Source organism: Halictus rubicundus, chromosome 5, assembly GCF_050948215.1.
Source record: "Halictus rubicundus isolate RS-2024b chromosome 5, iyHalRubi1_principal, whole genome shotgun sequence".
Taxonomy (NCBI): domain Eukaryota; kingdom Metazoa; phylum Arthropoda; class Insecta; order Hymenoptera; family Halictidae; genus Halictus; species Halictus rubicundus.
This window is the reverse complement of record NC_135153.1, coordinates 12,999,297-13,026,066: the sequence shown is the minus strand read 5'-3', so window position 1 is coordinate 13,026,066 and position 26,770 is coordinate 12,999,297. Positions and strand designations below refer to the sequence as shown.

Here is a 26,770-nt window from a genome sequence, read left to right as displayed (position 1 = left end):
ACCGTACAAAGTTTAAGAAAATTTTCCCGCTTTTATATGTTGTATGTTATTCAATCCCTATCGAATTTCAATTTAAAAATTGTGCAATTGGGTGCATGTCGAGTAAACCAAATTTTATGTGTGCTTTTAGAACGCAGAAAGGTTAAAGTAGGCGTCTAGTATAATAAATTGGAACTTTCTAGTTTCGGTTCCATTAATTAGATTATTTTGATTTCGTGCGCATTTTTGGACTTGATATACGTCACTTGACGCGTTAAATGGACCTCGAACGTTAGGAATTAAATGGACCGAGGACGGAGGACTGTGCTCATTTCAGACAATGTCAAAAATTGGCGAACGTTAACATGTTCTTGAGAAGGTTCCTCGATATGAGGGGCATTAGGGGAATTCAGCGGAATCGCGGACGTCGTTCGTGGACATTCATTTTTCTAACATGGATCCGAGAGAACATTGGAGGAAAGTTGAGCTCGAAGTTCTACCGTATTATCCGCCTATCTCGACTGTCTTAATCTTCGGAGAATAATTCGTCGGATCCAGCGATGCTAGGCGAAAGAACTTTTAGTTTGCCAGCGTCACGGGCAACTTCCCTAATCGCCCGAGGCGGCTCTCCGCGAGATCGATGGCTGAAGCGCGACAGGAAAATTCAGTTTTCGCCGGGCGACTCGCCTCGCCTCGCCGCGCCGCGGAAAAACGCATCGATCATTCCGCCGACCAAATAAAACCCGACCATCGTTGTTACTTGCGGCGACCATTCCGCAACTTCGCTTTTAATTGACGACAACTTCGGCTCTTCTTGCCTGATCCAAGTAGAGCGAGTCGACCGACGGTCAGACCGATTCTCCGAAGCAGTGCGAGCACACTGTTGTTCAATAATATTTGCGGACGAACAACAAGAGTTATTTACCGACATTTTCATAAATTGAACAGAATATTTGTTAATCATTCCGCAAATTCACTGTTAATTGACGACAACTTCGGCTCTACTTGCTTGATACAAGTAGAGCGAGTCAACCGTTGTTCAGACCGGCCCTCCGAAGCTGTGTGTGTACAATGTTGTCCAAACATATTTGCGGACGAACAACACGAGCTATGTACCAACATTTTAATAAATTGAATATATTTGTTAACCATGCCGCAAGTTCACTGTTAATTGCCGAAAACTTTGCGCCGCCGTTTTTCTCGCGCGGTTCAAGTAGTGCGAGTCGATTTTTGGTCAGACTTCGACAGTGGTACAGACCTCCGCCTGGGAACTTTGCGATTACACTGTTGTCCAGAACTGTTTGCGAACGAGCAACACGAGTTACGTGCCGACGTTTTAATAAATTGAACTCTGTATTTGTTAACCGCCAACGCTGGGTAAACCGTTGTGGCAAAAGTTAAGCGAAACCGCGCGCATAGAAGTGGCATGACAAGATCAAAAGTTTTAAACGACTTTATCTCTCTCTCGTTTTGTTCTTTCCCTCGGAGTTCCACGGCGGTGTATGAAAGTACCAGTTACTTAAAATTAGTTATAGAACACATTCAGAACTATGCTAATAGAATAACCGAAGAGAACGTCGTATTTCAGGGTGATGGTTCAGCTGTTCGTACGGCAGGAACAATTATTCCAAACTGAAAACGTTAGATTGCTTCGCGAGGTGTGAAGATGTTAATGCCGAGTATCAATGTTACGTTTCACATGCTAATAAAACACTAACCTCCTGGTACGGATATTTACACAGTAAAGGGTGTGTAAACATGTAACAAATGTACATTTTAAAGACAGAAGAATTCTAATCATTGTAAACTCAGAAAAAGTCATTGGTAGGATTTTTATGGAAAAAAATTCTATACCTGAACTGCAACTAACTGGAGCAAAATAAAAATTGATCTCCCCTTTCAGTGGGATCTGTACATTGAAGATAATGTAACAATCGTTCTAAATTCATCCATTTTATTTACTGATTTTCGTCATTAATACACAAACTCCGCTGATTCGTGTGGTTCAAAATGAAACTACCGGCACTGAAAATACGAGACAGCTTTTGATATTGACAACAAATGGTACTTGTACGCGTTGTCCATTTCCAGCGACGACGTCTTACAATTTTAACCGGTCGGAGTTCAGCTTTTCCGATTAAAGACGAATGGTTTCCGATAATTTTCAGGGTGTGTAGCGACTCGGCGGAACAGTTTACTTGGCTGCCAAGATAAATCGAGCAAAAATCTGGGACAGAAGCCCGAGATCGCAGGTTTAACGGGTTAACAGGGTCCGCTCGGTCGGGATTCGCTCGTCGTTACCGTTCATTTCCGATCGCGCGCGCCGCTCCCGGAAATCAACGAGCTCCAAGTAAATGGGAAAAGATTCGGCCGGGGGGGATGACGAACGCTCTTCAACCGAGCTCTCTCTCTCTCTCTCCCTCTCTCTCTCTCGATAACTTTTGTCTTTGCGAAGGGATCCTCTCTAGGGAGAGCGTGGGCGAGCGATGCGAGAGCGGTTTGTCCGCGTCTCTCTGGAACGCGATACGCTGCCAATTCGTTAACGGCGCACCCTGTTTAGAAAGTTTATCCGGTGCGCCCGTTGAACCCGAGCCAAATACACGTTTACAGCTTTTAATAGGTATTAAAGTCTTAGCCGCGACCGTTACACGTACCCGGGACCGTTGAAATCTCGCTTTTTACCGCGCCGTGAAGGAACACTGCGGAAAAACTACGAAATCGGGGAAACTCGGGCTGCTCCGAGTTGTACGCGTCACGAATTCCTGTCGGGTGTCTCATTAACCGTCGACGTTCTTTTCGAAAAATAATCAAATGGAGGGGCGACTCGTGTCGGTGGACAAGCGGAAACCAATAGCGGACCAGCTGCGCTCGCGAAAAATCTGACCCAACGGTTTTCCCCCCGTTCTATACGGTCTCTTGCGCTTTTCAAATATTTTCAAAGTATCCATTTACAGGAAATAGGTGGAACGGACCTCCACGACAACGAGGTTTTCGTTTCTACTGTGCAGAATTTTTCCTTCCATCCGCTGCGTGCTCATTTTACACGATTCTCTGTTTGCTCAAACATTAAACCAATGCGAGGCTGCGATTTAAAACAAGAACAAGATTACAAGAACGCGGAAGCATCGACAAGCCATTTCGAATCTTTTGAAATTGTTAAAAGAAGAAGGAAATTTTTATTCGACTTCCATGTTTTGTAATCGATGCAAACAATTTTTATTTTGCATCAAGAGAAAAGAAATTAATAACTTGACTGCGGATCTCTATGCGTTTATGGCTTCTGAAAATTTTCAAGAATTTCTAGAATATAACATACTATAAAATATACGAATATAAGTTCGTACCGTTCACTCTTGTATCATTTAAACTCTAAAAATAAAATATGTAATCACCCTTTCATTCCACAACCTCTTCTGACCTCTTTTGGCAAAGACAATCATACCGTCACTATAAAATTTCTGCGATTTTTCATTAAAATACTTTTCAATGGTGAATAATAGAAAGGTATCCACGGCACGAACTTATGGGACGACCTAATACATAGAGTACCAGTACTGAAAATAATATTTCATTTGATTCCACATAAAATTCGTCTAGAAAAATTGCAGGAACATCCGCAGTTCACCGCGAGTCTGACTCGATGTTACAGAACAAAGGATTAATTATTCGCCAATTGTATCATTCGCAGCAGTACGATTTAGAGTGCAGATACTTCAGATTGCAATGCACCACGGAGAAAGTCAAATAGTTGCGTCCAGATCAAACGAGGCGAAACAATCGGAGCTCGTAGTACAAGACAAACAGTAACGAATCGTGTTTAACCGAGCCGCAAGAAAACATGCTGCGGTACTTAGAAAACAGAAATTCTACAGGTAAATTTCCACGCAAGAGTAGACTAGAATCGGTGGTGGTGAATCAACATGGCGGTCCAGTATTGTGTCTCATTTCGAAACAAACATTCTTTTATGTGGCAAGGGTCGCGATTTCTAACTTTGTCCAGGTTCTCAAGCGTATATTGCTGTTCAAACAAGAGGTAGACAATAGTACACAGGTTATGAGCAAACACGGTGGTCCGGTATCGTGGCTCACGGTTTAAAGCACAGATTCATTTATGCGGAAGCAACGAGGGACACGATTTCGAACTTTGCCCGGGTTCTCAAGCGAGAATCAGCGTGACCTACGATTTTGAAACGAACATTTTTTTTATGGAGTCATGGACTCATGGAGTTGTGGCTTTTTCAGGGGTCAGAGTTTCGAACTTTGCCCCGGTTCTCGAGCGAAAATCGATATGACCTACGCTTTTGAAATAAATATTTTTTTTTATGGGGGGTTAGGGGTTACAATTTCGAACTTTTCCCAGGTTCCCCAGTGAAAGTTGGCGTGACCCACGCTTTTGAAACGAACATTTTTTTATGGAGTTCTGTCAGGGGTCAGAATTTCGAACTTTGCCCAGGTTCTCGAGCGAAAATCGATATGACCTACGCTTTTGAAATATTTTGTTTATGGAGTAGTGTTAGGGGTTAAAATATCGAATTTTGTCCGGGTTCTCGAGGGAACATCGATATGACCTACGGTTTTGAAACGAACACTCCTTCGTGGAGAAGTGTTAGTTGTTTTCTGAAGAAGTGTTAGGGGGCCGGAATTTCGTAGTTTGTCGAGGTTCCGAAGCGAATATGGTTGTCTGGCGATGGTCGAGCGAGGCGTTCAAGGTCCGTTTCCCCGGGATTGTCGGAGGGTGCGCGAGAGCGGGCGAGCACCGAGTCGATTAGCAGATAGTTCAAAATTAAAGCACCTTGAAGCGGTGGCAGTCGGCAGGCGGATTCGCGTGCTAAATTCGAATGTTCTGCTACGTAAATGTTGACGGACCGCGGTAACGTATTGCGCGGACACACGCGAGCCGTGTGCGGATGATCGATAATCGAGCTCGCGCGGGACCACCTTGCGGACGTGTGTACACAATGGAAGAACGCGTGCACGATGCTCGCCGCCGCCGCCGCAAAGGTCACGCTTCTCGTGAAAAACAAAGCGTTTAGCCGGGGCCACGCCGGAAGTCGCGGAATGCAACGCCGTCTCGGGCCGTGAGCATGAAAATTCTGACGTCAATGTGCAATTAGAATATGCTAACAATTATATACATCGAGCTGCGCGCGCTCGAGAGAGCGAGGGAGGTAAACACGGTTTTATGCTCAGTGACTAGCCCCATTCGCTGTGTTTATTTCATTTTATTCTTTCCCCGCTTTTCCCTTGCTCCATCGCGCTTCCTCATATTTATATACTCTTGTTTTCCTATTGATCGACCCTTTTAACTTTTATGTTGCCCCACGGTTTCTTTTTGTTTCGCTGCTTGTGCCGCCAACTATTCCGTTCGGTTCTCTTCCGGGAACGTTCGTCCGAGGACCGCCGTCGTTTAACCTCAAATCAAATGTTTCCTAAAAATGTTTAAATGTTTCTTGAATCACGCTGATCACTAGACTGCGGACTTTATGCGTCTACGACAAAAATGTGTAGCAGGACAGCCTTAAATGATCTCCCTTCGTTGAAATTAATCCAGAAAATTTGTATTTTCTGCAAAAAATGTCCGCAGTCTCTCAACCAGTTTTAAAATGGGTTCCCGAGTAATGGCACTTAATGGTCCACAGGCTCGAGAAACTGTGAACGCGTTCAGACTTCCCGCGCACCTAAAGCGACCGCCTAAAATGAATTCTATCATTATTAATATCTCGCCAGTGGCGCCGCCGTCGCGAGAGTGTCGCGATTCACAGCGCGACGTGAAACCCGGTGTGTGAAATTCCGGGTGACGCCAATGTCGGCTTAATTTTCAGGGCGTTCTCGCGTCGGCATTGTCGCGGGACGAACGAACGAGTGCGAAAGAGGAGGGGTGGCGCGGGAAAAGCTGGCGAGGGAAAGAGAAAGCGAGCATTTGAAAACGGGAGGGACGCCGCGTGTAGAACAACGTAATAGAAAATTTATTCAGGGTTTAATCACATCGCGACAAAGACAGCATTGTTCGAGCGTGAACAATGGGCCGTTTCAGCGGGTTCGCGGCCGCGGCTGCGAGCATTCGGTTCCCCGGCTCGCGGCGACTTTGCTTTTTCCAATTCGGCTCGTCGCGTCGCGTCGCCTCGCGTCGCCTCGCGCGTCCCGCCTCGCCTTTAAATCTCGTCGTACCCCCCTCCTTCGGATCCGTCCCCTCGTTCCGTCAATTTCAGAAACTAACTGCGGCACTTTCGTTTTCCGCTGCGACGCCATCGCTCTTTCATCCCGATCGCAATTCGGAAAACCCGTAATAACGGCCCCGGCGATCGATAGACGAATTATCTTCCGCAGACGGACCAAGATCCTGCCCGTAATCCCTTGATGGAGGGGCGCAAGGTGAGTCTACAGCCCCTGCTAGACTAGTCAACGAAGTTCCCAACTGTTTCGAACGTTCTGCTATTTCGGGACACCTCAAGTTTCACTGTTCCAAACGCCTCCCGCATCGACGATTGTCTTATTATAATTCCATCTTGCAAATATTAATTTATACCAACGAGGGAGCTGGCTGTCGCTGCCAGACGACGGGACACGTCCCTAACGATTTCTTAACGCCTACAAAAAATTACGCACAGCAAAATGGGGGTGTGTGTCCTAAAATCGTCAGAATATATAGAGGTTCGTATATTCGCCAGCGAGAAACGTTTCCTACTATTTCATCGACACTTAGTTTCCCGCAGCGGTTTGTACCGCTTAATTTCAGGAACGCGACACACCTGTTGTCGTTAATTTCGTTGAAACAGCGTTTCACGGCTCGTTGCCGAAGCATTGATCCGCAAACCAGCCTGGACCAGAACGGTCCTCTCCGTGAGAGCCTTTTCCATCTAATCGGACTCTTCTTTGCTGCGTTGCACATCCTCCATGTCGCTATCATTCCTCCAGAATATAGCACGTCCAGATTAGCGACGTTCTAGATCACTGATCGAAATTCGTACGTTTCTCACTTGGTCACTGACCGTAGTTTCTCCAGCTCTTACTGGGTCAGTGACCGCGGTGACCTAGAGGACAGCCGGAGATCGCGGTCAGTGACCTAACGAGGACGTCGTGCAGGTATCGGGTGTCAGCGAGAGTGGGTTACGAAGTCAAGAGGCAGCAACACGTGTTAGCGTTGACAGATGGAAACTGTGTGGGAGTTCTTCACGAATTCAGCTTGAGCGTGGCGTGATCGCTATTTTCTTGACAGCTCGCGGCGTTCAAGTGCCGAAGGGACTTGTCGGAGCTCATAGTGTTCGATAAATCAATCGACAAATTGCGTATTAACGCGTTCGCACTGGATGATGCATTACCAATTTTTATTCGCGAGCCTGTCTTACGACGACTGGATAAAATGTTCAACTGGACAAGTGGACAAGTGTAAATCAATGCAATTTAAAAGTAAAAACGATTCCCAGATGTATATTTTTCTTCTTAATAATTTTCTAGAGTTGAAATCAGTGCAATAATATTTTTAAATTCGTAAAATTTCTATTCTTTACATTTTTTTTTAATATCTTTCAGTTTTCAACTCCAGTTACCTTCCTCAAAGATTGCAAGCTACGTATTTAACAATATCTAATCTAATATTGTTGCTACACGCTTGTAAAGCCAAAATAGACCCACGCAGAGCGTTGAGGAGCCCAATAAATAAATTCAGTTGGAGAATTAGTATGTCGCGCGAACATTCGCATGGTTCGGACTAACGCGAGAGAATTGGATCGTTCAAGACCGTTAACCGGCCGATCGGGCGTCGAAGTCGGCAGTCTCGGGGCCGCGGTATCGCGCAATAATTAACTATATTGAACGGACGTTTCGTTTCGTTAGGTTTCCCATTAGCCGATATCGATCGGACGCGAGCCGAATCGAATCGAGTCGAATCGAATCGAATGCGAAAGGGGCGAGAGCGTGGCCGCGCGTCGTTGCTTCGCGGACTTGTACACGGTTGCGGGTACCCGAGTTGGAAAATTGGAAGGTACACGCTGTCAACTCGACATCGAGGCGATGATTCGCAAATAAAAACCTGCGGGCAAGCTGTTTGCCCGCGGCTTCTATTCAGCCGCGATGACAGCTGACGTTCCGTTCCGTTCCGTTCCGTTCCGTTCCGTTTCGCAACGTATCGGATCGAATCGCGATTCCCGTTCTCCACCGGCATTATACATCCCTTCGCGAGACTCCATAACCGTAAATGGCGCGAGCGTACGTTCATCCCCGCTCTTGTCGTCTTCAACTAGAGACCGCCGAAACATCAGATTTATTCTTTTACAATTCGTTAAGTTATAGAAAGATTTCATTAGCATACTTCTTTATTTAAATATTAGTATTCTTTATTCAAGTATCATAAAGAATCCATTTTTCATCTCCTGTAAGGATTCTGCTAAGAAATCGATCTCTACGAACTCTGGATAGCAATGACGTGCAAATTGATCGACGAATATTCTTGTTGGTCTCAGAAAATTGATGCGGTACCCATATTCCTATATGCCTTTCCCATTTCGTGTAGGTACCTTTGTATAGTTGACCATGTGGACCCAAGGCTTCTCGATAATTCTTGTATACTTCATTTTGGATCAGCTTCCACTAGAGATTTTAGGGTGTGATTATCAAATTCAACCGGTTGTCCACTTCGAGGCCTGTCAGAGAGATCATAATCACCAGCAGCAAACCTTCTGAACCCACGTTGACACTTGTTGACCTTCAATACATCTCCATAAACATAGCAAATTTTCTTTGTTGTTACCGTTGCATTAAATCCCGCATGAAACTGAAAAAATATGCAATGTCGAATATGATCCTCGGAAGGTACGGACGCCGCCATTTTATTACAGGGTTGTAAAAAAATTTATACTTTTTAGTATATTTTGAACACAGAACTAAAGGCACAACAAATTCTTTTCAAATATTGGAATACTTATCCTACGAAATCGGGATAAATTTAATCGTCGTGTTGTAATTATTGTAAAGGAATTCGGTCTCGTTTGGGGCTCGGTGGTTCCAGCGCTAAGTGTATATTCATTGAATATGAACAAAATTTCAATTGGTCAGGAATAACCAAGAGACCGCACGAGGGCTAAGCTAACGAATTTATAATAGGTTTTGAAGCGAAGTGGAGGGAGCGGGTTGGACCGCGGAGGGTTAAAACGTACGAAATAGCCGGCGGTAAGTAATGCGTTAATAACAGCGAAGACCACGGACGCATTATGCACTTTAATCCGGCGCGATCGTTGAACGGAATTAGGACGAAACGACGAGCCGACTCGATAAACTCCAGAGTCGAGTCGAGTCTCGCGCCGGGGGGTCGATTAATTCGGTCACCGATCAAATTCAGACCGGCCGGGTATTGTTTTCGCACACAGCACCGTTGTCGTCGTCGTCGTCGTCGTCGTCGTCGTTGTCGCGTCGTCCCCGCCGAAAAAAAGGGCTCGAAATTGAAATAGATTCGCGAGGCGTCGAAACAAGCAACGACATTTCGGCGAGAGCCCTCGAGCCGCTTTTCATTCGCGCGTTAACGTCCACTCGACTCCCTCGCGTCCCGGCCGAAGAACCCACACCAACCCGGTTTTTACGATTACGAGCATTTTTACGTCGATCATCATCTAACTTTTTATGCCTGCGTCGGTTGCGAGGAAAGGGACGCGTTAAAACTGCCGACGCCAGGCCTTGACCGACGACATCGGCGAACCGAACCGTAGACTCTGGGAAATTCTTTCTGGTTGATCAACGCTTTCGAGAAGTTACCCGGAGATGGTCCGAGAAAGCTTCAACTTCTTCCGGAACAGTCTGCTCCAACTTCGACCATTTGCATCGTAAGGGAGCATAAAAAAATAGCGTGCTCATCGGCAAATCTTCTTTTAACTTGTTTCACCAGGATGGGGGGAACCATCTCCATTTATCTCAGAATCTAATGCAGCTATCAATTTAAATTTTTTAGAGCATATAGCACCATGCTAGAGGTGTGTTTCAGTCGAAGAGAATCTTGAAGTACCGAATAGAACAAATTTTACAGCCCTATCTATGTGTAAACCTTCTACATCCACACCTTCAACGTAGGTCCTAGATGCCAATTGTGGGCCGAATTTCAAAAAAGTCTGTGCCTAAAATACGCGTTATTCTTATTAGTAATAGCACGGAAAATTTGAGCATGATAAATTTTTTTCTGTACCGAAAAATATTCTTACTCTCCTTCACAGGAGACTTGTCATAATTTCCACTAAATCCGTCGGGATTTTCTGCATTCGAGCTCGGACTCTCGTACGGTAAACTCTGCTATACTGCCTCAAATTAGAGCACTGTTAAACCAATAATGACCAATAGGAAATTCCTGCGCGTCCATTGTTTCTAGAGGATCGCGGAGTTTTCGTTGGTCCAGTACCGAGAGGGTTTCGCGTAATTACGGTGGATCAGCGTTGATTAGGTGTTCCGGACTTTATCCGATCCGTTGAATCGGGATGATCCGCGCGCGTTGGTGACCGGCGTGTTTTATTATTTGCGAGCGAGTGGCAGGTTATTACCCCCACGGGATACGTGACGCGATGAGCTCGGTTTCCCACGTGGCCTACTCGAGTAAGCCTCTCTCTCTCTTCTCTCTCTCTCTCTCTCTCGCCCCCCTTCCCCCTCGTCGCTGCAAGATTCAATACTCTGGCTGGACTTCCGGGACACGTTCGCCGACTGGGACAATCTCATTTCGCCGGAATATTTCGATCCGACAGCAGCCCCCGTTTCCCCGGGACCAAATCCTGAAAAAACTTTCCTACTGGCTGTCTCGTATTTCTATGGTCCGTTCGCGTTTTATCATTCGTCACGTCGCGTTCCCGTTCACCTACAGACTCCCTTCTCGCACAGCCGCCGTGCTCCATCGCTGGAAATACGGGGGCGAGTCCAATAATTACCCGCGATGCAAAGTCCGTTACAATAACGCCGGGAGTGGCTGCAATTACATCGTCTCTGTACGCGCTTCCACGTTGTCCGAGGCCCTTTTGTGCCCTAGCAGGAGATAGATAATTTCGTGAATTTTTGTGTTCTCGGAAGTTTAGCGGAACGGTTTCGTGTATCAAATCAATGATTCAACCAGTGATTGAAAAGAAGCCATTCGCTGACGGAAATTACAGTCCCGATCGAATACCATTCTGTAATTCATTAGCAAATGAAAAGTGGTATCGAACACAACCGAGCGTATCCATATTACAACCGCGAACGCTCGACTACGAATTGTGTTTCGAATTTAACTAACCTGTTGACAACGGAGCATATTGAAATTACACAAGCCGAGTTTAATGAAGGTTTTGTGTTAGTTCTTTGAAAAATATTCGACGTGTCTTTATCGGTTATGGAACGGGTGAAAACAGCCCTCACAGTTGGGGATGGAAAACATATTTTATTGAATATGGAAATTATTAGAGCTGGAGGAATGGTTTACGTTGAAAATTAATGTGATCATTTCCTACGAATGTATTTTTAGAGATTTAATAAATGTGAGAAAAATGGTACCGGCCATTTTTTACCATGATAGATTCACTGTTTACACTAAATTCACCACCGCCGGTCAAAATGACCGGTTCCAGATTTTTCATTTTACAATTACTGAAATTATAAAGATGCTTTCGTAGGAAATTATTTTATTACAATATTATAATAAATCGTCATTGTTATATACGTGTCAGTTACTTTGAAGGCTCGGAAGGTTCAGTGTTAATTGCTAGTCCAAATTAACGTCTCCGCCTCTCCTCACAGCGATATCAAGATTCGGATGTCTTTAGAGGCAAATTCGAAACAGGACAATTGATGACAGAAATCAACGTGGATCGACCGGAATGATAATCCCCCCGGGACATGATTTAACGAAATCGGACAACCTGTCGATCGCTCGCGGTGAAGGCTTCGCCCGACTCGCGTCTTGAACTTTGCCCCGTTGGTAAATGTGCCCCGAAGCAACAGGGTCGAATCGAGAACGTCGAGGAAACATCGATGAGGCGACGTGGTAAACGGTTTCCCGTTAATTGGTCAAATTCGGGATCGCGATTCAGGTGTCGGCTGGTTTATCGCCGTGAATGCCTCAATTCCGAGCCCCTTAACGCGCGAATATTCTTAACTGCGTGTACCAATCCCGAACTTCGGCTCGATTAAACTCGCTTCAGACCGGTTATCAACGAAAAACGACATACCTCGATCCTTAATAGCCCGGGACGAACTCGGACACTTAAACCGTTGCTTTACGATTCGTTTTATGGTCACGGTGATTAGAACTTTTCCATCGTCCATGATTTCTTGGAATTCATATCTATTAGTTAAACGTTTAACCCACGAATGGTGTACAGTCTTTACTCGATATATGTCCCGAATATCTAGCCGATAAAAGTCCCAGCACTATCCCCACTACCGCTGGGTATACCCCATCAGGGACTAAGCTGTCCTCTTCTACGTTTTTTTTTTTTTTTTTTTTTTATTAAGCTATAGAACCCCACATGGGATTATTAGCAGCATGCACATGGCTGTGCATGCTAACATTACATTACATAGGTGACTTAAAAACTAGGATTGAGACAATATAATGAGCATTTTCGAGTACAAAATTAACATTAAAGATATAAACAGTGAGATTTAAGAAATGAGTGTATGAAAAACAGAGGGCAAAGAAAGGGTCCGCACAAAAAGGAGTCTATTGTATAGGGTGGAAAGAACCCCTTGTTGCAAAGTTTGCGAATCAAGACGTCTCTGTTATTCTCAAAGATTGGACACTGCCATAGCACATGATTAGGATTCTGTATCAGACAACCACATGGACAACCTGTGTCAGCAGCAAGTCTAATCTTAAAAAGGGAAGCCCTTAGTTGATAGTGTCCAGATCGAAGTCTATTAACCCAGCAAATGAATTCTCTAGGGAGCCTGAGGTGAGTAAACCAGCCGTTCGGCAGTGTAACAAAGAATGGTATCTCCTAGCCGATATATGTCCCCGGATAGACCCATGTTGTGGACATATATCGAGCAAACACTGTAAAGTCGTCCTAAATATTCCGTAAATATTTACTGAGGTACTTCAAAGTATTAGGTCAGTGCAAGGGCTAATAATTGACTCGATATAGTGCAAAGAGTTAGTCAGACAATAACGTGACGCTATGAAACGAGGAGGAACGATCATTGGCGCATCTTGCACCTGACAGAATAGTAACGAGGGGAAAAAGGGTGTTCGATGGGTACGTTGAAACACGTTTCGCGGGAACGAGCGGTGTTGTGCATGCAATTTGCGCTTCGAGTATCGAATCGTTCGCTAATTACTGTTAATTGAAAGGGAACGGATTTCACGGTCCCGCAGCTATGACGAACCTGAGTGATGTTAATTGTACCTACTCCTGCAAATTGCCGAGGTCGAGTCCCGATAAAATTCTGCTAAACGATCGCGTCTCTTTGAACGGACCCTCGATCGCTCGATCGATCGAACGAGAAGACGAGAAGCGTACTAAGCTCGGACCGAGCCTAAACGATCGTAAGTACCAGCCTAAGCGATGATTTTTTCCATATTTCGTCGGGGCGGCCGAGCACGTCTGTCTCGCGACGCTCGTCATCGGACGGCCATCGATTTTTATAAATTTAGAGGGTGTTTTTAAACGTCGACGCTGCCTCCACGCCGACACAGAACCACCCCCGTTCAACCCCCGGTTCATCCCTGCTCACCCCCGCGATCCCCAAGTAAGCGCGATCGCGGACGATCGTTATCGTTACCCGATTATTATCCTGGTAGAACTCGAGCGTTATCGGCAACCGAAAAGCCGCGCGAACACCGCCACTAGCCATTATATCCCATCTCCCGATCGTTATCCCATTCAACGAGTTATCCTGCAACGAGCCCGCGATCTGTTCCTCGATCATACACGATCGCGCGACCACGCAACTCTTTCGATGCGTCATACCGCAATTTTTCTCTAGGGTTCTGCCGGTTAAGAAATAGGAAAAAAATCTAGAGTACACTTCCATGTACAGTGATTTCACTATATATGTCGCCAAGGCCTGGATGATAAACGTCGCGGAATTATCCCCACTACCATGGTGTATACCACGTGAGGGGCCGCGAATCTCGAGAGGTCTCGGACGCCGGGGAGCGTTGTTGACATATATCGGGAATTCACTGTATCTGGAATATTGTCCAGTCATTTTTATCGCCACTGTTTACCTTTTGTTTAGCACTAGGCTTACGGAGCACTAAAAGTGACTAGTTTGCATTACTTTGTAGAAATAACGAGAACGTGCTGCCCACATTTTTAGCAATATTTTAAAAATAATGTATACCCAAGAATCTCAGAATCTTATTAATCTTCAATTAAAAATATTAGAACCCGTCACTGTGACGGGTCCCGTAAAACTAGTGTTAACAGAGCGAAATTGAAAGAAGAACATGAAAAGAACGAAAAAGTGCTGAACGGTTTAGAATAGCTGAGTGGGACACTTTTGTTTCATGTTTTTGGGTATCACAGAATTCCGGCAGATCAATTACCAATTTTTTCCACGGTCATCACTTTTTGTTCTACTCGGACATCTCGGATTTTTCGGACCCGATATTACGTTCACTTTGTGATGTTCATTATGGAGGTGCGAGCGACCCCCGGCAGCTTTTTTTCCCTAGCTCTCCTCATTTTACTCGATTTTCTACTGTATTTCACGTTCGGGGGATATTTCGCGTAGGTGCGAAACGAGTAAAATTGTGAATAAAACGATAGCGAACGAGCGAAATGAATAGTCGGTTTGCTGTCACAGTGGCGTACGTGGAAATTATGCAACGAATAGTCAGGAATTATGAACAGTTCTGAAGGAGCACGTTGCTCCTCTTTCCGCGTATAAAATGTCTCATTAAAAATAACTAAATTAACACGTCGACGGCCCTGTCACACGCGACGGACGGGACCGCTCGTCTGTACTGAAAAAAAAATTATTTTTTGCCCCGATAAATCGAGCGTGAGAAACGCGGCCCGATTGGGAGAGGAATTAAAGCAGCTTTAATTTTATCAAATTGTTGCGGCCGCCGAGTCAGCGAGCGAGGTGTTAAACGATCGTTGTTTGCGAACGTTTGCTGCGAGCCACTTGTTCGAACTTAAAAATTAATTTTCACGCCGATGGACTGCGCTCGCTCGCGAAACGCAGATTGATTGGAGGAGGGATTAAAATTGTTCCGATTGTATTAGGGGGACCCATAAGTAATCAATTATATTGAAATCAGCCGTTGTAATTGCTAACAATACAACTCAGCAGTAACCGTTCCTCCAGGTTTCAACAACTCAAAGCGAATTATGCCACGACAGTCCCACCAAATGCGCAGTAACACCTTCCTAAGTGATAAGCTAGGTTTAGGGAAGGATATTCCGGTTTGATTTGCAGAAAGCCATTGCTTGTTATCATAAAGAATCCATTTTTCATCTCCGGTAACGATTCTGCTAAGAAATGGATCTCTACGAAATCTGGATAGCAATGAAGTGCAAATTGAACGACGAATATTCTTGTTGGTCTCAGACAATTGATGCGGTACCCATATTCCTTGCCTGTATACCTTTTCCATTTCGTGTAGATACCTTTGTATAGTTGACCATTTGTACCGAGCACAAAGGCATCCGAGCATTTGTAAGGCTTCTCGATAATTCTTGTAGACTTAATTTTGGATCAGCTTCCACTAGAGATTTTAGGGTGTCCTTATCAAATTCCACTGGTCGTCCGAGGCCTGTCAGAGAGATCATAATCACCAGCAGCAAACCTTCTGAACCAACGTTGACACTTGTTGACCTTCAATACATCTCCATAAACATCGCAAATTTTCTTTGTTGTTACCGTTGCATTAAATCCCGCATGAAACTGAAAAAATATGCAATGTCGAATATGATCCTCGGAAGGTACGGACACCGCCATTTTATTACAGGGTTCTAAAAAGAAATTATACTTTTTAGAATATTTTGAACACAGGCTGCTTTACCGAAAACTGTAAAAGAATACGTGTTTCCTCTTCAACGATCGGTACAGAACTGAAGGCACGACAAATTCTTTGCAAATAATTGATTACTTATGGGTACCCGTAATGTCTAATTTCGCCGAGTCAGCGATCGACGTGTTAAACGGCCGCTGTTTCCAATTACGCGCGTTGGCCCCGATGAGAGCGTTGCGTGTCTCCTAATTTTCCAAAAAACGAAATTCGCCTTCGCCCGAGCGTTTTTTACGTCGCGAATGATTCGCGTTAGCAGAGCAGGTGCGTGGTTAGTTAGGGGAGGGGCGTGTAAACACGGATACAAGTATATTTGGCAAAGGTAGCTCTGACAGGAGGCCTGCACACCGAGAGAGAGAGAGAGAGAGAGAGAGAGAGAGAGAGAGAGAGAGAGAGAGAGAGAGAGAGAGAGAGAGAGAGAGGAAGCAGGTTCTCGTTAATACGCGAGAGCGTTGGAGTCGCGTGAAACGGAGCCACGTCGAAATATGGTAGGGTGGATTTCGGGAGCAGGTTTCAACCACCAGGCATCCGGTATTAATTCTTCCGCGGAGAATATCTTACATATGCCACGAGGAATTCAGGAGATCCCGAGACCCTGGGATCCCGTGTCCCTGTGCTCCACATATCCGTGCATACCGCACCGTCAGTCTGCAAGCTGTGCTTTGTAATTTCATCCTTCCGCTGTCTTTCGTGACGCGAAGCGCCTGCAACTTCATAGACGCGATATTCTGCCGAGCCACGATTGATTCGGTGTTGGAATGTCATGCCTATTCCACGTTTCAGTGTAGATCGCCCGCCCGGGCTCGCCGTGGCCCGCGGAAGCCGCGAAGCCACGCCTCCTGGGGGCGGAGTAAACAGAAATTGACGAGGGGAAGGAAAGATCCAAAATTAATATAATTGACACGTTAACTGCCACGTCAGTCACATATGACTGACAGTGCTTTTGGCTGCGTTTAGAAATTCATTTTTATTATAAGGTATCCAAGTAAACCGAATTTTATTGGAGTCCTTCGAATTCAAAAGGGTTAAGACAGCATCCCCTATAATGCATTTTAAATTTCTAGTTTTGGTTTCATTAATTAAATTACTCTGATTTTGTAAAAATCTCTGGGGTTGATATTTGGCGCTTAACGTGTTAAAATGAAGTGAAATCATGTAGAGTGGAAACTTCACGAAGAAATGTCTGTGTTCTCGGATTAAAATAACTTCGGCCGTAAAAAGTTAATTAAAACATTGATATCGCAACACATTTGAGTCTCCAAATCGTTATTTCGTTTAAAGGTTAGTTAAGAAAGCTTGTTTCCCACATTTAGAAAGCTATTCTTTTAATAAACATCTGATTATGCGATACAATCTTTTGTATGAATTAAATGACCTTGGAGGAAGGTCATTCTCCATCTTAACCTTATTCTGCGACATCGAGAACCCCTTCCCTAGATTTACAATCTAAAACTGTTGCATTAACTGAACATACCACCGAGTACGATGATTAACCAATTATATTCAAATTAGAGGCATTTTGCACTTTAACCTTGTACCGCTTTCTGTACTCTTCAATAACGCGAACGCGGTAACTGTTGACAAGCAGAGACGTTTTGTATCTATTATGCATTTATGCATTTCAGTGTCTTGTCTCCGTTAATATTGAATTGGCGAATCCGAGAGTGCCTTACTTTCGTATTGTTCCGACGTTATCTGGTCGGTTGCTCTCTGGGGCAAACCGAAGCGCTCCGCCCAGAGCAAAGAGCGTTTGTGGTGCCGCTCTAAACGAAGAAGCGTCTGCTCTAAACTCTTATCCGCTTTTAAACAGCGTTCAGGATCCAGCCGTTATCTCCTTTGGTAATTAAACTTTCACCGAAGAGTTTCGAGGCAGGACGAAGTTTCCGATCTTTGTGTTTTATTCACGAAGCCCCGGAACGTTTTTAAGAAGTCATTTATCCGTGAAACCAGCCTCCGGTGCTGCACATAGGAACTTTTATTTAAATCCCCGGCCATCTAAACCTTCAACGAAGATCAACGTACTCGAGTATTCGAATTACAGTCATAATTTCAAATCGCTAATTCCCGTCGCACGCACACGCAACTCCTGCAGAGTCTACTTGCATATCGCGGAGCACACAGCATCCGAATTCGCGTGAAGGAAGCAGCATGTTGGGAAGCAGGTAGTTGGTTGCCAGGGCTCGGCGAATCAAAGCGCTGTCCGGTTTAATGGTAACTAATTATACGGGCTGTTGTTTCGTTTTACGTGCTTCCAGTCGGTCCGCGTGCAGCGGGGCTCCCTCTTCTGGTTTGCATTGTAACGCTGCCCGACAAAACTCCACAGTCGCGCGATGTAAAGGTATACTTAACGACCATATCCGCGCCGCCGCGTGTTTCGTGAATAATAGAATCCGCGCGACGGCACACGCCCCCGCGTCCTTCGCACAGAAAGAAAAGAGAGCGGGAAAAAATCTAACGAAACCTTGAATCGAGGTTAGGGTCGCGTGGTAGGAGAGAGAGAGAGAGAGAGAGAGAGAGAGAGAGAGAGAGAGAGAGAGAGAGAGAGGGACAGAGATCGGTCGATCGACGATGCCAGCGCGCGATTTCGCGCTGTGCTCGTCGGCGCACAAAGCGACCTCGCGACGTTATTGTTGCTTCTGTGCTTTCGTTTATCTCGCCCCGGGAGGGCAAAGCTGCGGCCACCGCCTAAAGGAGCAGCGGTTTCGGGGGCGACGAGCATACTTTACTGTTCCCGTTCACGGAAACCGAGGCTGACGATCACACGGGGACATTGACCCTGCGGCTAATTCGTTCCGTCGCGTTCCTCGTCCGCGAGAAGAAGGCACAGAGAAACTTCTACTACTACAGGGACAGGTTTGTACAGGGACAAACCGAGCCCCCGCTCCGCCTATCCTCGTGACGCTCTCGTAGCTCCACCGTTTCGGCTATGACGTCACAACCTACACAGTCCGCGTGACCGCGTTAACCGATATTTTGCTGCGGTCGAAAATGCGTGCGAAGAGGCGTGCCCCTTCCACTCTGACCAATCGGTTCCACAGTCCCCACATGGGAGTTCCAGTCACGCACTCAGGTATCCATGCTCCACTACCGGATATCCCTACTTCACGCTACAAGTACTGTTCGGCCACGAGAAGATGGCACGCGAAATGACAGACAGGTATCGAGAGATCTCCGTTTTGCTCCGCCTGACCCCACTATTAATGCTAGTCCTCGTCTACAGGTTCTGAAGCGGTGGTTGCCACCGCATCGCTCTGTCCCTGTGACACGCGATAGGTTCATTTGTTCTCGCTTTATCAAACGATTTGGCCAATTGCGAGAATACTTGTAACGCGAAGTGGAGCATAGATAATAGTTTCTGGCGTGCCATCTTCTGGCTAACAAACAGTACTGTGGCGCACGGTTTAATTTACATCGGATCGGGAGACAGAAAGTGTTGGATAAAGCACAATACGGTGAAGATTCCCACTGTCCATCTAGAATTTGAAATCCCTACGAGTGAACCGCGGATTTGGAACATGTCAGCTGAGTTCAATATTACACGAGTTACAATATATTGGGGGTACCCATAAGTAATCAATTATTTGCAGAGAATTTGTTTTGCCTTTAGTTCTGTACCGATCTTTTACAGTTTTCGGTAAAGCAGCCCGTGTTCAAAATATTCTGAAAAGTATAATTTCTTTTTAGAACCCTGTAATAAAATGGCGGCGTCCGTACCTTCCGTGTACGATTGCATACTTTTTTCAGTTTCATGCGGGATTTAATGCAATGGTAACAACAGAGAACATTTGCACTGATTGATATTGAAGGTCAACAAGTGTCAACGTTGGTTCAGAAGGTCTGCTGCTGGTGATTATGATCTCTTTGACAGGCCTCGAAGTGGACTGTCAAAAACTGTCAAAAACTTGAATTTACTATAAAGTTTGTTTTAGATCCCGAAATAATTGATTACTTATGAGTCCCCCTAACATTAAAGTGATCGGTAGAAGAAATCAATTTTTACGTAACTCCCTTTACTTGTAACTGATACAGACAATTTTTATTCTACGTGAAGACTTTCTCTTAGGACCTATGGGGCGAGTTATTCCCCATCCCTCATAAAATTTTGCGCCAATTTCTCGTTGACAAAATTCGACGGGAACAGGGCCGAGAAGTGTAAACGGAACGTTCTTCTTGGCCGTGGAACGCACGCCCACGCAGTCACGAGAAAAATTTTGTCGATCGGTTTTTCCTCTCGCAGCCGCGATAACACTTCTACCCCTTGTGCCATACGGGTATAGGCCGGCAGTGTCTCTCAACCATTTTCGAGCGCGACCCCTTTTGTAACCGAGTCGAGTAACCTACGCCCTCGCCGCGTTTCCATGAAACGCCACTCTTAATAAGGGCACTCTTTAGTCGACGGAACAGACGGAAAATAAATTATTCCGCGGGTAATCCGGACTCTTTTTCAAACCCCCTCCGGGACTTTTTTCGGGCCGGCGACGACCCTCTGCCTACGGATCTTTTGTGCGTCGGGATTTTTCCGTGTCGTCGGATCCTCGGCTTTGGAAAACGTGCGAGAAACGGAAAGTAAAAAGGTAGATCGAAATGCAAACTTTCGAACTGTCACGAGTCGATGGTACTCGACTATGTTCGCTGAACTACTTACGCTCCCTGTGCCGTGACCGTTGTCGTAAACAGTTCGTTTTCTGGGACGGGAAGCAGAAATGCTACCCCTCTCTCCGAAATTAGCCTCTCAGTGTTAATTATTCTCTCGGTCTAGAATTTTTACAGCTCATACAGATCGACGGCCAGATACGAGTCATTGATACTCGGCGCGATGGGTAATGTTCACTGAACTACTTGTATGGTGCCTGCATAGTAACGCTATCACGAACACCCTCTCTTTTACCATGAAAAGCTAAAAAAACAACCCTCTCATCGCCTTTTCCTCCCATTAGCCTTTTATCATCAAGAAATCCATTTTCATAGACTTTTCACTGATCTCACACATTAAACAATCTGTAATTGAAGATTGCAGACCAGCTGGGTCAGAATGGACCCGGGCAACATCCAGGGTTCGTTAACACGATACTGGGTCGACGAGCAGCGAGCAATATAAGGTAAAGGAAGATTCTCTTTTATGAAGTTATTAACCTCAGACGACTAACCTTCCACAAAAGTGTATTATATATCTGAAGAATAAATACTAAAAATGGCGTTGCAATTTCATTTAACCCGTTTTTCTTTGTAAAACACTGTCTCTGGCAACTTCTTGTGTTACAAAATCTCTTACAATTTTCAATTACTAAAACTAGTAATATTCGCCTCTAATAGTTTCTTCGTAGAAAAATCTTTGCACTCGAAGTTGTTTCCAAAATCAAGAAATATTTTCTAGAATACTTTCATTGTACACGACAAACTGGCACTACTTGCAACGCTTAAATCTTTACCAAGTTCGTAGATGCAAATATAAAACTGTCCAAATTGTAGAAAATAATAGCAGGTTTTTAGCGTCGCCTTAGATTCGCCATTCGAGTGGGAAAGGTTAATAGTTCCTAGCAGACAAGAAAAATCCACAGGTCCCGCACGTCGACATTCCCCCCTGACGGCTAAATATACCTATTTAATGGATCGCGTTTAAAATTTCTCCACGAGTGCAATTATATCCGCGTGTGTCTAATCGACGTCATCGTTTCGATGAATACTTAATAATGACGTTGCCCGCCGGATTTCTAGCTCGTCTATACTTAAACAGACGGTAATAGAATCGTGTACGGCGGAAAATCTTCCGATTGTGATTCGTTTTCTGTTCGCTGTGTAGGCACGTTAGGTCCTTCGAATGATCGGTGTGCGTCAGCGTAGCCGGTATGAATAATTAGCTAGTAACGATACAAGGTAATCTATCCCGATACACACGGCAACGACAAATGGAGCAAAAGAGAGGCTGTTGATGAGTCGAACGGGTAAATAAAGAAAACAAGCGGCCGCTTACGTGACAGCGTGTAATCCTGGTCTCGCGTTCTCCCTTTCCTCCGGAGGCATTTATCTGCATTATCTTCCCGGCGGACTTCTCGCGGTGAGAACGTCTGATATACTGGTCGCCACCCCCATCGCCGTGCTGCTACCTCACGATACCATCCACAAAGTGTAATACACCGCGCACTGTCTCTCCCTCTCTCCGTATCAGTGACACAGTCCTCGCTCTATCACTCTCTCTCCATCTAACCGTCTCCGCTCTATCGTGTTCTCCTCTTTAACTCGACATGTCGGTCGAGTTCCCTCGTCGCACAAACTTTCGCGTAGTGCTGCGGGGTGTCGGGGGCCACGGGGGTTAGGGAGCACGAGGACGAGGGACGAAGGATGATCCAGAGTTCGGGGAGGAAGGCGTGCGCGAGAAAAGGTCGTGGGAAAAGAGCGAAAGACGAAGGACCGGTCAGTGACGGCGGTCGATAGGTTGCCGGAGTTTCCTTGTCGTCCGTCGCCGTGGGAGCACACGGAGAGTCAGTCGGTCGGCAGTTCTCCCGAAAGGAAAAAAAAAAAAGAAAATAATAATATCGCCTTTGCCGCCGCGGTGAGAGGACCGGAGAGAGCCACGGGGCGCTGCACACGGCCACGGCGCGGTCAGCGCGGGCAGAAGCGGAGCGGCCGGGAGCCGCGAGCGGAGCAGGAGCGGAGCAGGAGCGGAGCGAGAGCGTAGCGGCCCCGAGGAGCAGAGCGGGGCGGAATCGCGATCGGCCCAGCCGAAAAAACCGAAGGACTCGCGGCGGGTGAGGATCGACCGCGACCGAACGGTCACGTTCGCCGGATGCAGCGCGAATGGAGGGCTGGTCCTGCGCGGCAGCGCGCTCACACGGTCGTCCGGTAAACTGACAGCCCACCCCTGACAGACCTCCGAACTACCAGCCTCCCCATACCCCATACCCCCTGACTCGATCCTCCTCCGCCCCGTTCGGAGCATGCGCCCTAACCACGCGCTCGCTCTTTCACCCCTGTGTACCACCACCGACGTGCTCTACTTCGCGTGTACCGACTAGCGATGGGCATTCGATATTCTCTCTGCTGCCGCAAGTTTTCGAGCGACTCCGGCCGAGGCAAGGCTCGTGCCGTGTGTGTTCCACGGCTCGCTCGCGACCCTGTAAGGAATGTCGCTCGATTTAGCCTCCTCCGCTGTCGTACGTCTCGCCGGAACACTATCCAGAGACACGGAGCAACACGCTCGCAATACCTGTCCGCCCGGACTCGCCGCACGCGAGTCTCATCCGGAGAGACCACCACCGAGACCTCCTCTTCCGAAAAATTAACTATAGGATGTACACACGTTCCACTATGTCAGACGGTGCACGACCGTTTTGTTCCATTCGTCGCGACTCGCGCCGTTCTTTAACACTCTCAGTGGGAGACAGAATTATCTGCCCGAAATACATGAATTTTTACGCTATTGCATTGAGTGTAGAACATTGAGAATTCACCACACGTTTTAACCTTTCACCTTTAGCTCGCTAAATAAAGTATTTTTGTATTGTGCAACTGTTTAGGCTACTGTTCTGGCACTCGATGTTAAAGATGTTTGGGTCTATAGTGGGTTTCTATAGCGAAGAAGCAGGTAGGTGAGCGGTGGGGACAGCGCGCTCGTGATTGGATACTCGTTAACTAGTTCTCTGACGTCCCCGCCTCCAAAGCCCCAAGTTCGCGTGCTTATCGAACAGCCACTGTGGTTGCGAAGCCTGAACCTCATCTTTGCGCCCCAGTTTCTCAATCTTCCTTTAAAAAGACTTCTTTGCCATGGGTTTTTTAATTCGGCTGCAAATACCAGGTAAGTCTCGGATTTGGAATGATATCCCTGGGACAACAAGGAATCTAGGTCAGACTACAAAATAGACTTGCCCGGTTTTTTTCCCCCGAGGTTTTGAAGTCTTCCCTGTTTAACAGTCTGAGTGGCACATCTACCAAAAATGGAACACTTGGATTTGTTTAGGTATGTAAATCAACTTCTACGTCGATATATTCAGTGTAGCAGATTTATTTAGGATCTGAAAAATGCTAGAAGGGTGATAGAGTATTTTAGAGTCTGTTTCGATTTTAATTCCGTTCAATAAATTACTTTTATTTTGTAGAATTTTTGAAACTGCTGGGTAGGCACTGAGCGAGTTAATGACCAAAAAGTAGATTCAATCTTTTATTTTTTTGTGACGTGAACTATATTATTATGGTACATACATTACAGCGATTCTCAGAATTTGAATCCATTCCTTTTAGATTGAAGGGTCTGCAATGTGCCCACTGGGAAGATTTTTAGTCGTCGTTCGGATTCCCGTTGGATTCTGTCGAGCCCCCAGTTTCGAGTCGTTCTAGAACCATCGCAACCCAGAAATTGCCGTTCATCCCCTATCTGCAGCCCGGTGAAAGACAGCGCGCCAAATAACCTCGATCGTATCTGCTTCGCCCCGTATCAAGCTGCCGTTCATCGCTAAAAGACTCTTCACTTTGCTTCTATCCCGATCCTCCTCTGTGGAGTCAGTCATTCCTCAAGAAACGGTTTCGCTTCGTCGATCCCCAGGAGATCCAGATGATCTTAATCAGCCACTCGAAACTATCGTCTTCGGATCTTCGACGAGAAATAGTTTCCTGCGAAATCTGTCACAAGCACGAACAATTGTAATTAATTGAATTTTAATTGTTTTAACATAAATTAAATTATATAATTTGTGTAAATGAATTGTTTTGCTGTCGAGTAGTTCTTTTTTTCAAACCAGTGTCACACTGACTGTTTTCACTATTTCCCGGAAGTTTTTCGAAAAATCACTGCAACCGTTTACAACCACATCGAAACTAGAAGCGCCTTAACCGGCGTGACGCGATTCCCGGCGTAAATGATGTATTACTCGATTAAGAGTAAATTAATTGCGAGTTAGTTAATTATTTAATTACGTATTCGTATCGGGTAACGCGAACGTGTGACGAATATCGTTCTGCGACCCTCTGGCGGTCAGAGGCGCGAACTAAAATTTATCCCCGATTCGACAGGCTCGATCAGCGTGCATGACGTCCGAATCAAATTGATGTTCATTAACGTCCAACGGTTGTTTCTTTATTAAATAAAGGAGTGACGCTTATTGCATTAAAAAACGATATCATTCGAGCGTCGTTCCCACCCTCCACGTACTGATGTACCGTCGGAGCACCTGATACTTTAAAGATTGAGAAATAAAATTGTACATTTCCGTAAAATATTCCTATAAAACGCATAGGAAGAACACGAAATGTCCATAAAACGATGGTACGGTGTCAGCGTGCACTTACGTGATGAATTTTTAATGCGTCGACTCGGTTTGCAGCTACGATAACCGGTCTGCCTTCTATCAGGGGCGTCTTAGTTCGCGCCTTCGACCGCTAGGTGGTCGAATACTTATCTTTCCAGGGACGCTCACGCCTTCGGGACATTTAATAAATATTAATGACAATGAACGTCAAACCAACAAGAATAATCTGTTTAAGGAACATTTACTCTTTCAGTTTCTCATTTCACGGAAGGTTCTACCGCAGACTCCCACGCGATTGCGTCACGACGACAATTTATTTTCGGGAAGATTCACTTTTCGTGGACCAATAAAACGCATTATCCTTCGGTCTCGGGAATACGAACGACAACTTTCGCCGCGCATAAAGTACAGGGATCTGTACTCACGAGATCTGCGCTCGATGACATCAGGCCGCCGACGCCCTACTTGTAAACGGATACTCGATACCACAACCTTGCGCATCGTTTGCTCGTCGAACCTCGGTGCGATCTGGCTTTTCTGTAATTTGTATGCACCGCACACGTCAGTGTCCGTCTGATCATCGGTGCACGGTGCTCGCGCATCTCCCTGCAAAATCGTTGCCTCGACCAACGCCAATTCGAAATAGGAGCGAACGTTGCCGAAGTTTCATTTCGAACTCGCGCGCTAAACGACGCGCTAACAACTGCCTCTCGTTTTCCGTTCTGCTAGTGCGCCCCGGTCCTAACGAGTTGCGTTCAACGGTGTAAATAACAACGGTTGCGTCACAGGTACAAAAACAGGTGTGGATGTTCTTGAATCGGATTTGCATAGAAATGCGCTTCGGCCCGTCAAAATTTGATCGATATCTCATTTCCCGGAGAGTACGTCCGTAACCCTGGCAGAGTTGGAACAACACCGAGGGAATGATGGGAAAACATCGACGATCTTTCAAAATACCGATATACGTACTTAGGCGAATCGGAATTAAAAATAATTCAGCCTTGTACTTCATAGAAAAGGTCAATCTCTGTTTATAACTTTTATATCTGATCAGAATGTTACGACTCATAACCAGCACATACAGGGTGTCCCATTTGAAGTTCCATTCGCAATTTTTTTTTAAACATGTCAACAATAAATTACTCTGTTTCGAGAGAGACACCTTGGTAGGGGTCACAAAGCTTCTCTAGCTTTCGTCTAGCTCAGGTAAATTTTGAACGGCACTAAATGACCTTGAACGGCCTTGGAAGACGAAAGGTCCGTGAATTCTCCCGGAGATAGGCTACTCGCTTACGCAAATAGAAACATACAGTTTCGTATACAAAACGGTGGTAACCTTGAAAGGGTCCACCTGAAGATTTGTGACCACCACCGTAAGATGTCTTCCCCGGAAAGCAAGTTTTATCTGAAATATATTTTACAGGAAGCTATAGCGCAAATTTGAAATGGGACAGTCTGTATACTGGAACAATGAAGCAGGTCCCGAAAGTTGACGGAAGCGAAGCCGCCGGTTCCAACGGCCGTCATTGACATTGACACGCGACTTCGGGTTTTCCGGGCAGAGCTTGTTGCCCATTCATCGGGCGCGTCT

The 26,770-nt window shown here is 45.8% G+C and overlaps 1 protein-coding gene across 1 annotated transcript in view; it reads right to left on the bottom strand.

Moving 5' to 3' along the window:
* Nucleotides 1–22,445, bottom strand: part of Gaba-b-r2 (gamma-aminobutyric acid type B receptor subunit 2) — a 168,502-nt gene extending 146,057 nt beyond the window's left edge. Inside the window, exon 1 of the mRNA XM_076788463.1 lies at nt 21,912–22,445. The gene's annotated coding sequence lies outside the window, so the exon portion shown is untranslated. The remainder of the gene's footprint in view (nt 1–21,911) is intronic.
* Between the last annotated feature and the right edge of the window lie 4,325 nt (nt 22,446–26,770).